Source organism: Lemur catta, chromosome 19 (assembly GCF_020740605.2).
Source record: "Lemur catta isolate mLemCat1 chromosome 19, mLemCat1.pri, whole genome shotgun sequence".
Classification (NCBI taxonomy): Eukaryota; Metazoa; Chordata; class Mammalia; order Primates; family Lemuridae; genus Lemur; species Lemur catta.
Genome location: NC_059146.1, coordinates 36,654,981 through 36,668,781, shown reverse-complemented (window position 1 = coordinate 36,668,781; position 13,801 = coordinate 36,654,981). Strand labels below are relative to the sequence as shown.

Here is a 13,801-nt window from a genome sequence, read left to right as displayed (position 1 = left end):
CCAGAGCTAGGGGGCCACTTGACTGAAGCCACTGACTATGAAAGCGACTCTGCCTTCTCCAGAGGCAGGGCCATGGTGCACTTGTGCACACCTTCAGGGGACCCGAGGACTGGCTAGTTCATATATACCATCAAGGAGCCTGAGAACCAGCCTACCTAACCTGCTGTGGCCAGCACCTGCATGTGCCATATGAGAGCCTGAAAACAAGGGCAACTAAATTGCCTTTGCTGCTCCTCCAGCTGCACCCACAAACACCTTCCAGGGCCCTGAGGATCAGTTCATCCCTCCTAGGCTAGCACACATTCTGGGCCTGAGGGTGGGCCTATGCCATGTGTCACCACTGCTGTGACACCCACAGCCTCGGGGCCTGAGGATTGGCCACCCTACATGCTGCTTTCAGTGCCCACGGACACTGTCCAGGAGCCTGAGGACAATCCTACTGTCCAGCACACAATTCAGGAGCCTAGGGACAACTCTGTCAAGCTGGACACTGCTGACAGCTGCCCCCCACACTGCCATAAGTGTCCACCCAAATGTACCACCCAGGGGCCCAGGGACTGGCCAAGCACTGCTATCACAAAATTAGTGATACAATTGCCACCCAGGAGCCCACTACTGCCATCACTGGTTTGCTGTACACCACAAGGAGGCCCAAAGATCAGCGCCCTGCCACCACTAACACATACCTATGCCACTGCGGTGTGTGTCCTAAAAATCAGTTCTTAGTGCTATAGAGAAGAACCAGGTACCAGGTCAGAGGAACATCTACTGTGAACTGAAAGGTGATGGATTATCTCAGTTTGCAACGAGGAAAGCTGAAGCTCAGATCTAACCTTCTCTTTCATAGACAGCAAAAAAGTATAAATGATTCTATAAATTATAATGACTTAATAAAACATAATGCAGTGAATAGCAGACTCAGTCAGTGGAGCCTGTGATCCAGATTTTATGGAAATGGGAGTCAAGAGGGAGTCTCTAGGCCACAGACTAAAGTTTGAATGAAAAGTCAAAAAAAAGAACAGACTCTGCCCTTGTAAGCCTGACTTGCCATCATGTCACGGAGTCAGCAAGGTATAAGCTGGCCACACGCTCCTTTAAAAAGCAAAAAATGAAGTTAAAGACTTTCCACTACATTGACTTCTTACTGTAAGACAACTGGAAATACGCAACATGATTAAGAAAAGAGCTCTTGTAAAATTTGATTTGGTGTTGGCATAAGGATAGACATAGATCAATGATTTGAATTATTAACCCAAAAATAAACCCCCACATTTACAATCAATTGATCGTCAAAATGGGTTACAAACCAATTAAATGGGAAAAGTACACTCTTCAACAACTGATGCTGGGAAAACTGCATATCCACATGCCTTAGAATAAAGCTGGACTCCCTCCAAAGACCAAATCTAAAATTTATCTCCAAATATAACAGCTAAAGGTAAGAGCTAAAACTACAAAACCTTTAGAAGTAAACAGAAGCATAATTCGGTGTGACTACATTTCACAGTGACTTCTTAGCCATAACACCAAAAGAAAAAACAGATTAACTCAACTTCATCAAAATTGAAAACTCCTGTGCTTGAAAACATACCATCATTAAGAAAGTGGAAAGGCAAACCACCGAGAGGGAGGATACAGGATATATAAAGATCTCTTACAATTCATAAATAAAAAAGAAAACCCAGTTTAAAATTAGGCAAAGGATGTGAATAGACATTTCCCCAGAGAAGATACATGGCTGGCTAATAAGCACATCAAAAAATGCTCAGCATCATTCCTCATTAGGGAAATACTAATCAAAACCACATGAGGTATTATTTCACATCACTGGGATGGAATCTTTTTTCAATCAAACAGATGGAAAATTAGTATTGGCAAGGACGTAGGGAAGTTAGAGCCCTCGTACAATGTTTACGGGAATGTAAAATGGCACAGCCACTTTGGAAAATATATTGGCAGCTCCGCAAAAGGTTACAAATAGAGTTTTCATATGACCCAGCAATTTGACTCCTAAGTACATACCTAAGTGAAATGGAAAGATATGCATACATAAAAACTGTATATGAAAGTTCACGGCAGCATTATTAATAATAGCCAAAAAGTGGAAATAATGCAAAGGTCCATCAACTGATGAAAAGATCAATAAAATGTTTGGAATATCCATGCAACGAAGCATTACCCAGTAATAAGACAATCAGCACTGTTACGTTTTTGCAGGTGGCTGACTAGAAGCATTTCTAACACCACTTATCCTCATAGAAGAACCAAAATCGTGTGTAGACAATCACACTTTGAATACATTATGCAAGAGGGAACACAGGAGTTCAACGGAAAAGTGAAAGGAAATTAAAAATTCTGGGAAGCACAGGGAACATAAGCAGCCCATAGGCCCGGGGCCAGCTGAAAACTGGTAGTGAATCCAGGATGCAGGAGAAGGTGACCGAGTTTCTTCCTGTGGTCCACGTTCCCAGTGGGGAATCACATAATCCAGGCCATGGGAGAGCACCTTGAACCTCCCCAAGCCCAAGTGTAATTTAGGGAGCAGCCAGAAGAGTGTGAGAGGAAATAAAAACCATGGAATATTTAGGGCTATGTTGTTCTGCATAGGCTAGACCAGTGCTGAAGTGTAAGGTCAGGGAGAAAGCTTCATGAAGAAGAGGAAAATGGTGTGCCAAGTCTGAATAAATGAAGCCAGATGAACAGAAACTGAAAAGCCAAAAGGACACCGTGAGTATGGCAGAGAGATGTTGCAATCAGCCCAATTAATTGTGAGGATAAACTCCAATGGCAGGCAAGTAACAACATGCGTCCACACAGTAACTTGGAAATTAATATTCATTCATTTTCACATTACTCATAATAGCCAAAGAGTGGAAGCAACCTAAAGGTCCACCAGCTAATGAATGGGTAAGTGGTATAGCCATGCAGTAGAATATTAATCAACAATAAAAAGAAATGAAGTGTTGACACATGCTACAGCACAGATGATCCCTGAAACATTATGCGAAGTGAAGGAAGCCCATCCTAAAGTAATATATTGTATGACTATTTTAATGAAATGTTCAGAACAGGCAAATCTATGCAGACAAAAAGTACACAATGCTTTCCCAGGAAGGAGAAGGTGCAGAGATAAGGGGGAGCAGTTCATCTCTAAAACCTGGACTCAACTGTCAAAATAGCCCACATAATGGAATCTTAACTTCAAAATCCTCATTTCAGATAGGAACATTTCCATTTATCTCCTTCTTCATGGTCTTAAAATGTAGCAACATAAAGATATTAAAATGGTATTTTCAGCACTATAAGTTTCCATTATTAATATTAGTTTATATCTACTGAAAAATTGTAAATTAACCCATAAAAATCTCATAGGTGACACAATGTCTTTATTCAAAATAAAGCATGTCTCAGCTCTAACTTTTATTAGCTGGAAACAAGGTGCATTTCCAGGCTGGGATTGCAAATACATTTATCACCTAGATATTTTTACATTCAACTAGATTCAAGGTTTGGCCATAACCAAATATATTGCTTTAAATTTTCTTTCTAGAAGTTTGAAAAGTATGTATCTTTCTTGATACTTACTTCTGCTTTCCATTTTGAATGTCGATACAGTCTTTCTTTTACTTGATTGAATTCATCGATTAAGACATTTAATCTTTCTTCTACCGGAAGACTTTGGTTTGCACTCTGAGCTTGAAGATTTTTCACTTTATCATACAATTGGTCTTGCACATTAATGACTGCCTTGTCCTTATTGTTAGCTTTGGTTTCAGCACCTTCCAGTTGCTGGCCAAGCAACATGTTTTCATTTTCCTCTTGTAGAACTCTAACCATGTTTGCCATCTTTTTACTTTTTCCTGTAAGTCTTTCACACAGAACATTTTTAAGTTCTATTTCTCTAGCACTTGAAAGAACCACATCTTGCATTCTCAAGACGCTAGCAGAATCTGTATCTGTATTAGGGAGAAAACAAGATAGACATAAACTATATGAGTACTTTTTGCATATGAAGCACTGTATGCTTAACATTCACCCATTCATACACTGAACAAACATATATTGAGTGCCTACAAAGTGGAAGACATTATGCTCAGCTCTGCAGATAAAACAGACATCTGTTCTTATTTAAATGCTTCCAGTGTGGTGAAGAACAAAGACAAACTAAGTGACAACTATAAACTCAGACAGATACTGTAAGAAAACTGAGTTCTATGATCACATAAGAAAAACTGATCTACACTGGGCCCAGGGAAGCTTTCTCTGAGGAAGAAATGGCTACACTGAGAAAGGAAGGATGGAAAAGAAGCGATCAAAATGAGAGAAGGAAAACATTCTATGGACTGTGGTGAAGCTCTGCTGCAATCTTGTTCCAGCCAACTTAGAGTAACAAGTGCTGGCTGTCCTTATTACCTGAAAGAACCAAAACCAAACAGGTAAGGTACATTAAACAAGGATTTTCAAGACAGTGGACCTTCAGGCAATGGAGACCAGGATCCTTGAAAGAAAGGAAACAAGTGAAGTAAGCCTTATGAATGCCCCAGCTCTCTGCCTTGACCCACGGTCCAGGCCATGAGTAAGGGAGGAAAAACCTCAGGTACAGTCTCCCACACTCCCTGAGTTGAGTTGATGAAACTGGCAGTCTGGTAAAACCAAGGCAGACAGAGATCACGGGACAAAACACTGGAGAGGAGAGAGCAGCACAGGGAAAGAAACTGGGAGATCTGCAGAGATCCCCCGTGGGGTATTTAGCAGAGTAATGAACAGTGCATGTGTGCTAGGAAACTACCTAAGACCAAGGGGGGAAAAACAGTTAAAAGAAATAGAGGAAACCATGCCTGGTGTTCACACAGAGCCAGGAAGAGTGGCCATTCCCCTGAGCCAGTCTGCAAAAAAAATCATACTAGCAATAAATAAGCAAATTAAAATTTTAAAAATATTTACAACTTTATCAAACAATGAAATACAGATAAAACTGGTAAAATAAGGAAAACCTGTATACTAAAAACTATAAAATATCACTGACATAATTAAATACAACTTACATAAATGGAAAGATACCAAATATGAACTCAAAATGGAACATAGATCCAAATATTAATATAAGTCCTAAAAGCATAATACTTCTAGAATGAAGCACAGGAGAAAGTCTTTGTGATCTTTTGCTGGGCAAAGACATTTTAGACATGACATAAAAAGAAAATCTATAATTGAACAAATAGATAAATTGGACTTTATCAAAACTATAAACTTTTTCTGTTTAAAAGATATTATTAACAGAATGAGAAGTCAAGCCACAAACTGGGACAAAGTTCTTGCAAAAAAAAAAGACATTGTTAATAAAGTAAAAATATCCAAAAACTAATTTTTTAAGTGGCAATAGAAGAGAAAAAAAAGTTCACAAAGAAGTTATACAGATGGCCAATAAGCACATGAGAAGATGCTCAACATTATTAGTTATTAGGATAATGCATATTGAAACCATTATGATATGCACAGTACACACGCATCAGAATGCCTAAAAATTAAAAATTTTAAAAAATGGCAATACATGATGTTTGCGACAATACCGAGCAACTGGAACTGTCAGATACTGCTGATGGGAATGGAAAATTGTGGAAATACTTTGGGAAACAATTGAGTAGTGTCTTAATAAAAGAATATAAAGTGGTTTGAGAAGACGTTTGCGTGTGATGAATGTTAACTACCTTGACAGTGGTGATGGTTTCACTTGTCTCCATATATGTCAAAAATTGTCAAATTCTATATTTTATATATGTGTTTATCGTATATTAATTATACCTCATGAAAGCTATTGATTATAGCAACAAGCATCTAAGACAGTGGCTGGGACACAAACAGAAAGAAGGGTAGAAAATAACAGAGGATAATGTTAGAGAATTGAGATTTTTAACGTTATAGCAATGAGAAATGATAGCTGTGTTTTAAGCAAGAGGGGACCATGATCAGATATTATTTTTCAAAATATATAATTATGGTTGAAGAGTAGACCACAGTTCGGGCAGCTAGGGTAGAAGGGGAAACAGTTTAAAGTTTATTCCAGTATTCCAGGGGGAAGTTAATGGTAACCTGCCCTTGAGTATAGGTACAGTGGAAAAGAGAGTCAACAAAAAGACCATGAGGGCCATTCATACTGAGAAAAGCACACTAGAATCATAATAACTCTTCGGCTCAGAGTGTACAGTATACCTTAGTTCTAACTCTACATTAACATAAAGTATATTTCTGGGATGAACGTGACTAAAATACATCAGTGCTATATGGTGCAGTGCTAAGCAATGGGTATATACGTTACTAAAGGATACAGAAGAAGGCCTTAGATTTATACAATGGTTCTACCTTTACAGTACATTCCAAGCTGTTCAACAGGCAACATAAAATGCTGATAATAAGAGGAAGGCAAGTCATAATCCTCTGGGGCCATTTCAGATGACCAAGTTAAGTCTTTATGGTCACCCATAGAATGTATTTGTTCTTTGACCTGCAAAATAAATAACACTACTTCAATATGTCTCCAAAATACTCATAGCATAAACAAAATGTACAAAAGTGCTGGTTTTCCAACTTTTATGTAAGTAAAATCACAGGTTCTTCTAAAACGAACTGATTTTTGTTCAAAGGATACCTTTATCAATGGCTACTGCGTCTTAATCACTTTTTCAAAGTAAATGTCTTTACAATAAAATATTCTCTGTTTTCTTATTTTATGTTGTATAGTCTATATTCTAACCATAATACTTTTGATAATTTATTTTTAAATACCTTGTTCTTCTCCTTAGATGTTTGCTTTGCAGGCCTGGAAAAATAAAACAATTTCTTTCAGACAAATAATAAATATGTAAAATATAAAGAATAGCTAAAATTTTTTATACATAAAATGTCTAATTTTTATGTAATAAAATTCATATGTAAATTTATTTCTCCTATTGAAAAGATTAAGGGTAATATAAAATATAATAATTTTTACAAGGAAGTTTAAATGATAGAAAGTAATTTTAAAAGATAAAGAAAATATATTAATAATATCATAACAAAGAATTAAATTTAGATCAAGCTTTCTGACATTCAAAGCAAAAGGAAAAACATGTTATCTGCATTATTTAATAGAAAGATACATACCAGGGTATATTTATTGTTGTTATTCTCCTTTTCACTAAAAACAAGCTTTTACTGGCACCCAAAACTATTTGGGAAATAATACTTATGTCCTTATATGAGGGAAATCCCTTTTTAACCATGTTATTAGCTAGCTTATTCAGGACTTGCTATACAGATACTTTGCATTATTTTAAGCACTGTGCATGCTGGAAACTCATTTTTGTCCTCACCATAATCCTGTGAGGTAGATAACACATTAGGTATTTCATAAAGGAAGAAGCTAGGCACAGAAAGGCCACAGAACTTGCTCAAGCTCACACAGCTTGTCCATAGGCCGAGTGCGGTGGCTCCACGCCAGCAATCCTAGCACTCTGGGAGGTGGAGGCAGGTGGATCGCTCGAGGTCTGGAGTTCAAGACCAGCCTGAGCAGGAGTGAGACCCCATCTGTACTAAAAAATAGAAATTATCTGGACAACTAAAAATATATACAGAGAAAATTAGCCAGGCCTGGTGGCACGTGCCTGTAGTCCCAGCTACTTGGGAGACTGAGGCAGGAGGATAGCTTGAGCCCAAGAGTTTGAGGTTTTTGTGACCTAGGATGACACCATGGCACTCCAGCCCAGGCAACAGAGTGAGATTCTGTCTCCACACACACACAAAAAAAATCTTGTCCATAGCAGACCCAGCATTCAAACCCAAGGTTTCTGGCTCCAAAGCATGGGTTTCACCATATGCTGTGAAAGTAACACTTGTAAGCAAAATGTTTGTACCCCCATAATATCCTGAAATTAATTAAATAAATAAATATTTTTTAAAAGGTTAGAGGATAGCAGAGAAAACCATATTAACATTCCATTTCTGGCTAAAATCATATATAATGATTTCTGAATCTTGTAAATGTTTTCTCAAAAGGTTTTATACCCAGGCAAATTTGGAAACCTACTTTTAATAAACTAAAAATTTATTTTTTCTACAGAAAGTCATCAACAGGCATTCAATTATCTATTCAACTGTTCATTCATGCATTCAACAAATACTTATTCAGCACATAATACATATCAATGACACTGTTGGTACAAGGAAACTGTTTTTTATACTTTAGAACTTTATAATCCAGAACTAATAACCTGTAGTAGATAGTAAGAGTTTGTTTTTTTATTGCACTTGAAGAAAAACCTCCCCTTCCCCCAGAATCTAAATAATTATAAAGTTGACACATATACCTGATAATTTAGAGCACCTTACCAAATCATAGGTATTCGTTATGCTACTGGCAAAGGTACTGTAATATATACAGTTAAAAATGAATGTTTAAACTGTAACAAGTATGGCTTAAGTGTTTGTAGGTTTATAACTACACTTTTAAATATCTATGTATTATAGTTTAACTTTTAGGTCATCATTGGCATCTTTAATTATATTAGACTATTTCATTTCTGAACCAATTCTGAAGAAATAACATTCTACTATAAAATCATACATCAATAGAATTTCTAAGGACAATTCGTTTACTACAAATGCTCAAAACATAATGTATCAAGCTTTGTAGTGCTTAGACATGTAAACAAAATTAAATTTCACATACATGTCCCTCTCTACTGGATCATTCCCAACAGCATACAGATATACTCTCTAAAAGCTTCCAGTTTAAAATAAAGAAAGAAAACTCCCTTGAATACCACATTCTTCTTCAGTTACCTCCCGTTTCTCCACTGCCTTTCCCAGGAACATTTCACTCGAGAGTTGTCTATGCTCTCCACTACAGTCAGGGTGCCATGGCGAACATTTATTGAAACTGCTCCTTGTCCAAGTTCACTTGTCTTCATCTTAATCAGTCATTCCACAGCATTGATACAGTTGAGTATTCTCTAGCTTTGGCAGACTACACTATTCTATTTCCAGTGAAAGTAATCACTGCTGACATTCTTTCACAAGGACATAAAGGACTTATAGATTTTATCTTCCTTCATTCTATTTCACTTCAAGTTCTGTCATTCACACCACCAGTTAGTAAACTGGCTTTCTCATACATTGCTCATCACAGATTCGTTTGAGGTCCATTTTTCATTTTCATTTTTCTTTACTTCCCTTATACTGCAATGCAGGACCAATACTTTAAAAAAACACATAAAAGAGATAATGTTTTCTAATAGTTATATTGACAATATAGAGACAATTTTTAGAAAATTAAGAGTCTTCTCCATTTCAATTCATTTATTAATTCAAAAAACAGTTATGAAATACCAACAACATGCAAGGAAATGTATATTCCCTGCTTCAAAAAACAAGTGAATTGCAATTATGATACAATGGGATACATAAGAGTGGATCTTTCAGCAAAGTTCTATCTGAGCACAACGAAGGCTTCACGGAACAGACAAAATGTAAAAGGAGCTTACCAGGCAAAAAGTAGGAGAAAGCCAACCTGCTTAAGAAAGAATGTGAGCACAGAGATTAGGGACAGGGTGTCTAGGTGTTTCTTAGGAACTTGAAAGGAAAAGTATAAAAGACATAGAAGAAAATGATGAGAGGTGAATGCTACGCTAACCTTGAATGCTACCCTGAAAGTCTGGAGCTCACTGCCTACAAGCAATGATTCTTAGGCACAGGGGCCATAATTAGATTTGTGCTATATTTTTGGTTTTCTGTTTAAATGTGATAATGTTTCATTTCAAAACCTATAAAATAGCATGAAGTACATATAACATGAATGTAAGGAATCGGGAAATATCTTGGGGGAAATCTTTACTTTTAGAATACTTATACTTCATTCTATAGTGTTTCAAAATGGTAATATTGTAATGAACTATAATTTTGTTTGAAAATAAAATAATTTATTGATTTTTGTATACTTTTAGCCTAGCTAATTGTAATGTAAATAGTTGGATTCACCAACAGAAAAGTGTATTTACCTTTTTTGTGCAATAAACACATGTGTAAGAAAATCACTATCATATACCTATATACATTTACAAAGAAACTGAAATTTCCCACAAGAGATTATGTTAGGAGTTGAGCATGAGCCTCTAAAAATATCAAAAACAAAGATAAAACAGTCATAAAACAAACCATGTAGATAACTTCTCTGGTTCAGACTAAGCAGGCAAAAACAAAGTGGTAGGGGAAAATATCTTCCTGAGAGCAATTACTAAACAATTGCCCTCGACTCAAACTGCAAAAATAAGTCTACAATTCCAGAATAACAAATAGTTTTCATTTTGAAAATAGTTCATAGAAGGCAACTTTTAAACAGAAAATATCTGGTCCTCATACTTAGAAAATGAGTGATCTGTAGCCATGGTAACAAGTAGGCACCCCCAAGTAGTTTTAAATCTAGTCAATCCATCAGTGACCACTGGCCTCATTCACCAATCAATGTCAGCCACTTGCTTCTGAAAGACAGCCCGTCAGACACAAACTCATTCCAGTAAACATGCCTGGGAGTGCCCAGCACTCAACCACTGCATCACTCAAATAACCGTGCCAGTACAGATCATGTCAGCCTATGTATTCCTCTGAAAGGCTGCCAGTCCTCAAATGCCACTTCTCCCAAAACCCCGTATAAGATCAGCAGCTGCTCTGTCAGAAGAAACTGTGCCTGACCAGCATAGCTCTCTTACTAGAGAAAGCATTAAATTCCAACTTTATCTTCTTCTTTCAGATATTGAAGGCTCATCATCCTTTGGAAAGAATTTTTTTAAGTACACTAAATTTACCTCTCTTCTATTTCACTTTTCTTAATAAAACACAAACGGAGGCAGGGCACAGTGGCTCACGACTGTAATCCTAGCACTCTGGGAGGCCGAGGCAGGTGGACTGCTCGAGGTCAGGAGCTCGAGACCAGCCTCAGCAAGAGCGAGACCCCATCTCTACTAAAAATAGAAAGAAATTATCTGGCCAACTAAAAATATATATAGAAAAAATTAGCCGGGCATGGTGGCACATGCCTGTAGTCCCAGCTACTCGGGAGGCTGAGGCAGGAGGATTGCTTAAGCCCAGGAGTCTGAGGTTGCTGTGAGCTAAGCTGATGCCACAGCACTCACTCTAGCCTGGGCAACAGAGCGAGACTCTGTCTCAAAAAAACAATAATAAAATAAAAAATAAAACACAAACGCAGTTTGCAATTCCTTTGATCTGTCTTACTATATTTAAAACAATCATAATTACAGTAAAAGAATAAATACTGAGTAAACACATTATTGGGCTTTTCTTCCTAAATGGAAACAAATTAATAGACAGAATATAGCTTATTAGAAATATCCAAAAGAATCCAAAAAATGCATAATTGCCAAGTAAAATTGTCACAATGAAGCCATGTCACACTTTTTTATTCACAATTTTTTTAATATTCTACTTGAAAAAATAAGTTCATAATGAAATAAAATAGCATTTATGCAAAATATTTGTATATGTGCTTATGTTCATATTTTTAATGAAGGGATTTTGGCTTTTACAAATCTTACAGCGGAATCTAGTGTTGCTCACAAAAATGAAAATCCTACTTTACTAAATGATCCCTAAAATATTTCTAGCTTTATTTTTTTTAATTCAGGATAGCATGGAGGTACGAACATTTTTGTTACATGTAATGCATTTGTCTCACCCAAGCCAGGGCTACAAGCCTGCCCTTCCCCCATACAGTCCGCTCTGCTTCCATCAGTTGTGGGTTCATCCCCCCAACCCTCCACATGACCAGGACCCAATGAGTATTACTACCATGTGAGCACCTTAGTGTTGAACAGTTAGTACCAATTTGATGGCAAGTACACGTGGTGCATGTCTTTCCATTCTTGTGATTTTAAATGAGAATTAGTCTGATGATTAAAACAATACCCACAGGGTAAACTCCATACACTGTTAATACAATTCTATGGAGTAGCTCCTTACTACGTTACATGCTAGGCTGTTTTCTAGGCACAGGGCATATGGCAGTGAACACACAAATGTCCTATCATGAGAGTGAAGGAAACACACAATGACAACAAACAGAATAGATGGGCAAACCACATCGCATATTAGAGGAGAAAAGGTAAAGCAGGTTAATGAAATGCTTATGTGTGGGAGAAGAGGGATGGTGGAAATGTTAGCATGTCTAGAAAAGGCCTTGCTGAGAAAATGGTTGTTAAGGAAAGAACTGAAGGAATAGACAAAAAGTGGCCAGGAAGCTATCTGAGAGAAACCATTTAAAATAGAGAGAACCGCCAAGTACAGAGGTGTGCCTGGACAATATAAGAACAGCAAAAAGTTCAGTGAGGCAGTAGCAGAGCTAAAGGGATAGAAAAATGAAAAATTAAGTCAGAGGTACTAAAGGTCAGATCATGCACAGCATTTTAGGTATTAGGAGGAATGGTGACATATACTCTGGCTGAAAAGGGAGGCAATGGGGACATTCTGAGCAGAGGAATGACATCATCTGACTTGTTTTAATAGGAGCAATGGGTTAAGCATTGATGGAAAGAGGATTAGGAAAAAAAGACCATTTAGCAGTGTGTTACACTCATCTAGACAGCAGATGGTGGTGGCTTAGACAGGCAAGTGGTGAATGGCTTCTGCACATATTTTGAAGGAAGGCCTGACAAGGTGTGCTGAGAGATTAGATATTAGATGTCAAAGACGAGAGAGAGAGGGGGGGTGTCAAGGATTACCCCAAGGTCTTTGTCAGAGTAACTGGAAGCGTTGCCATTAACTCAAGTAGGAAAGACTCCCTGAGGGGGAAGTATGAGGAAGAACATCAGTAGCTCAAATTTGGGAAAAGTTTTCAATTAGCAATAATCGCGCCTCAGATAAACCTCCTTGGCTATGATACTGCCACTGCACAAAGCTCAATTTTCAACCTGGTAATTTTGTGATACCTAACAGCTACCCAAAGAGAGGGGTCAAGTAGGCAGTTTGGGATATAGGTCTGGAATTAAGGAAACCATTAGCACACACAAGGTAATAAAAGTCATGAGAAAGAAGATTGAGGACTGAGCCCTGTGACACTTCAATGTGCAGAAGGTGGGGTGTGAGGACAAGCACACAAAACAGACTAAGATGGATGAACTAGAGAGGAAGGAGGAAAAAGCAGGAGTGATATCCTGAAAGTCAAGGGAAAAAATGATTACGGAGGAGAGAGCTTTTCACTGGGGAAAAAATTGCTGATAGGTTCTGTAAAATGAGGTCTAAGAAATTATATCGAGATTTATTAAAGTGAAAATCAGTGGGAACTTTGAGAAAACCAACTTTGCAGTAGTGGTGTGGGTGAAAATTGCTGGAATGAGTTCAAGAATGAATGGAAAAGAAATTCAAGTCCATGAGCAGAGACAGTTTTTTCAAGGCCATCATACCTAAGTGGCCTGATCATGGATGCTCTAATGTTCTTCTTGTTTAGCTATACATTTCAATCACTATACAATAATTATATAGTATATTTTCACACTTCATAGGTTTCAAAATTATATACATATGGCATTTTAAAAATGCCAGACCAAGGTATTAAGTAATGGATTCGCAATAATTATAGAAATACAAGACACCTTGAACATTACTCAATTATATAAGCTGATTATCATTTTGCTCATACTTATAAAAAAAGACCACAGAAAGACCAAAATGTTCAAGAGCAGTATTTTTGCCTTTAGAAAAATGATCCAACTACAAGATATTTTACACTCATCAAATATACAAAGCAATCATCCATACT

At 37.3% G+C, this 13,801-nt stretch overlaps 1 pseudogene; it reads right to left on the bottom strand.

The window, feature by feature from the left end:
* Positions 1 to 12,858: 12,858 nt before the first annotated feature.
* On the bottom strand, positions 12,859 to 12,942 carry LOC123624931 (annotated as a pseudogene).
* Between the last annotated feature and the right edge of the window lie 859 nt (positions 12,943 to 13,801).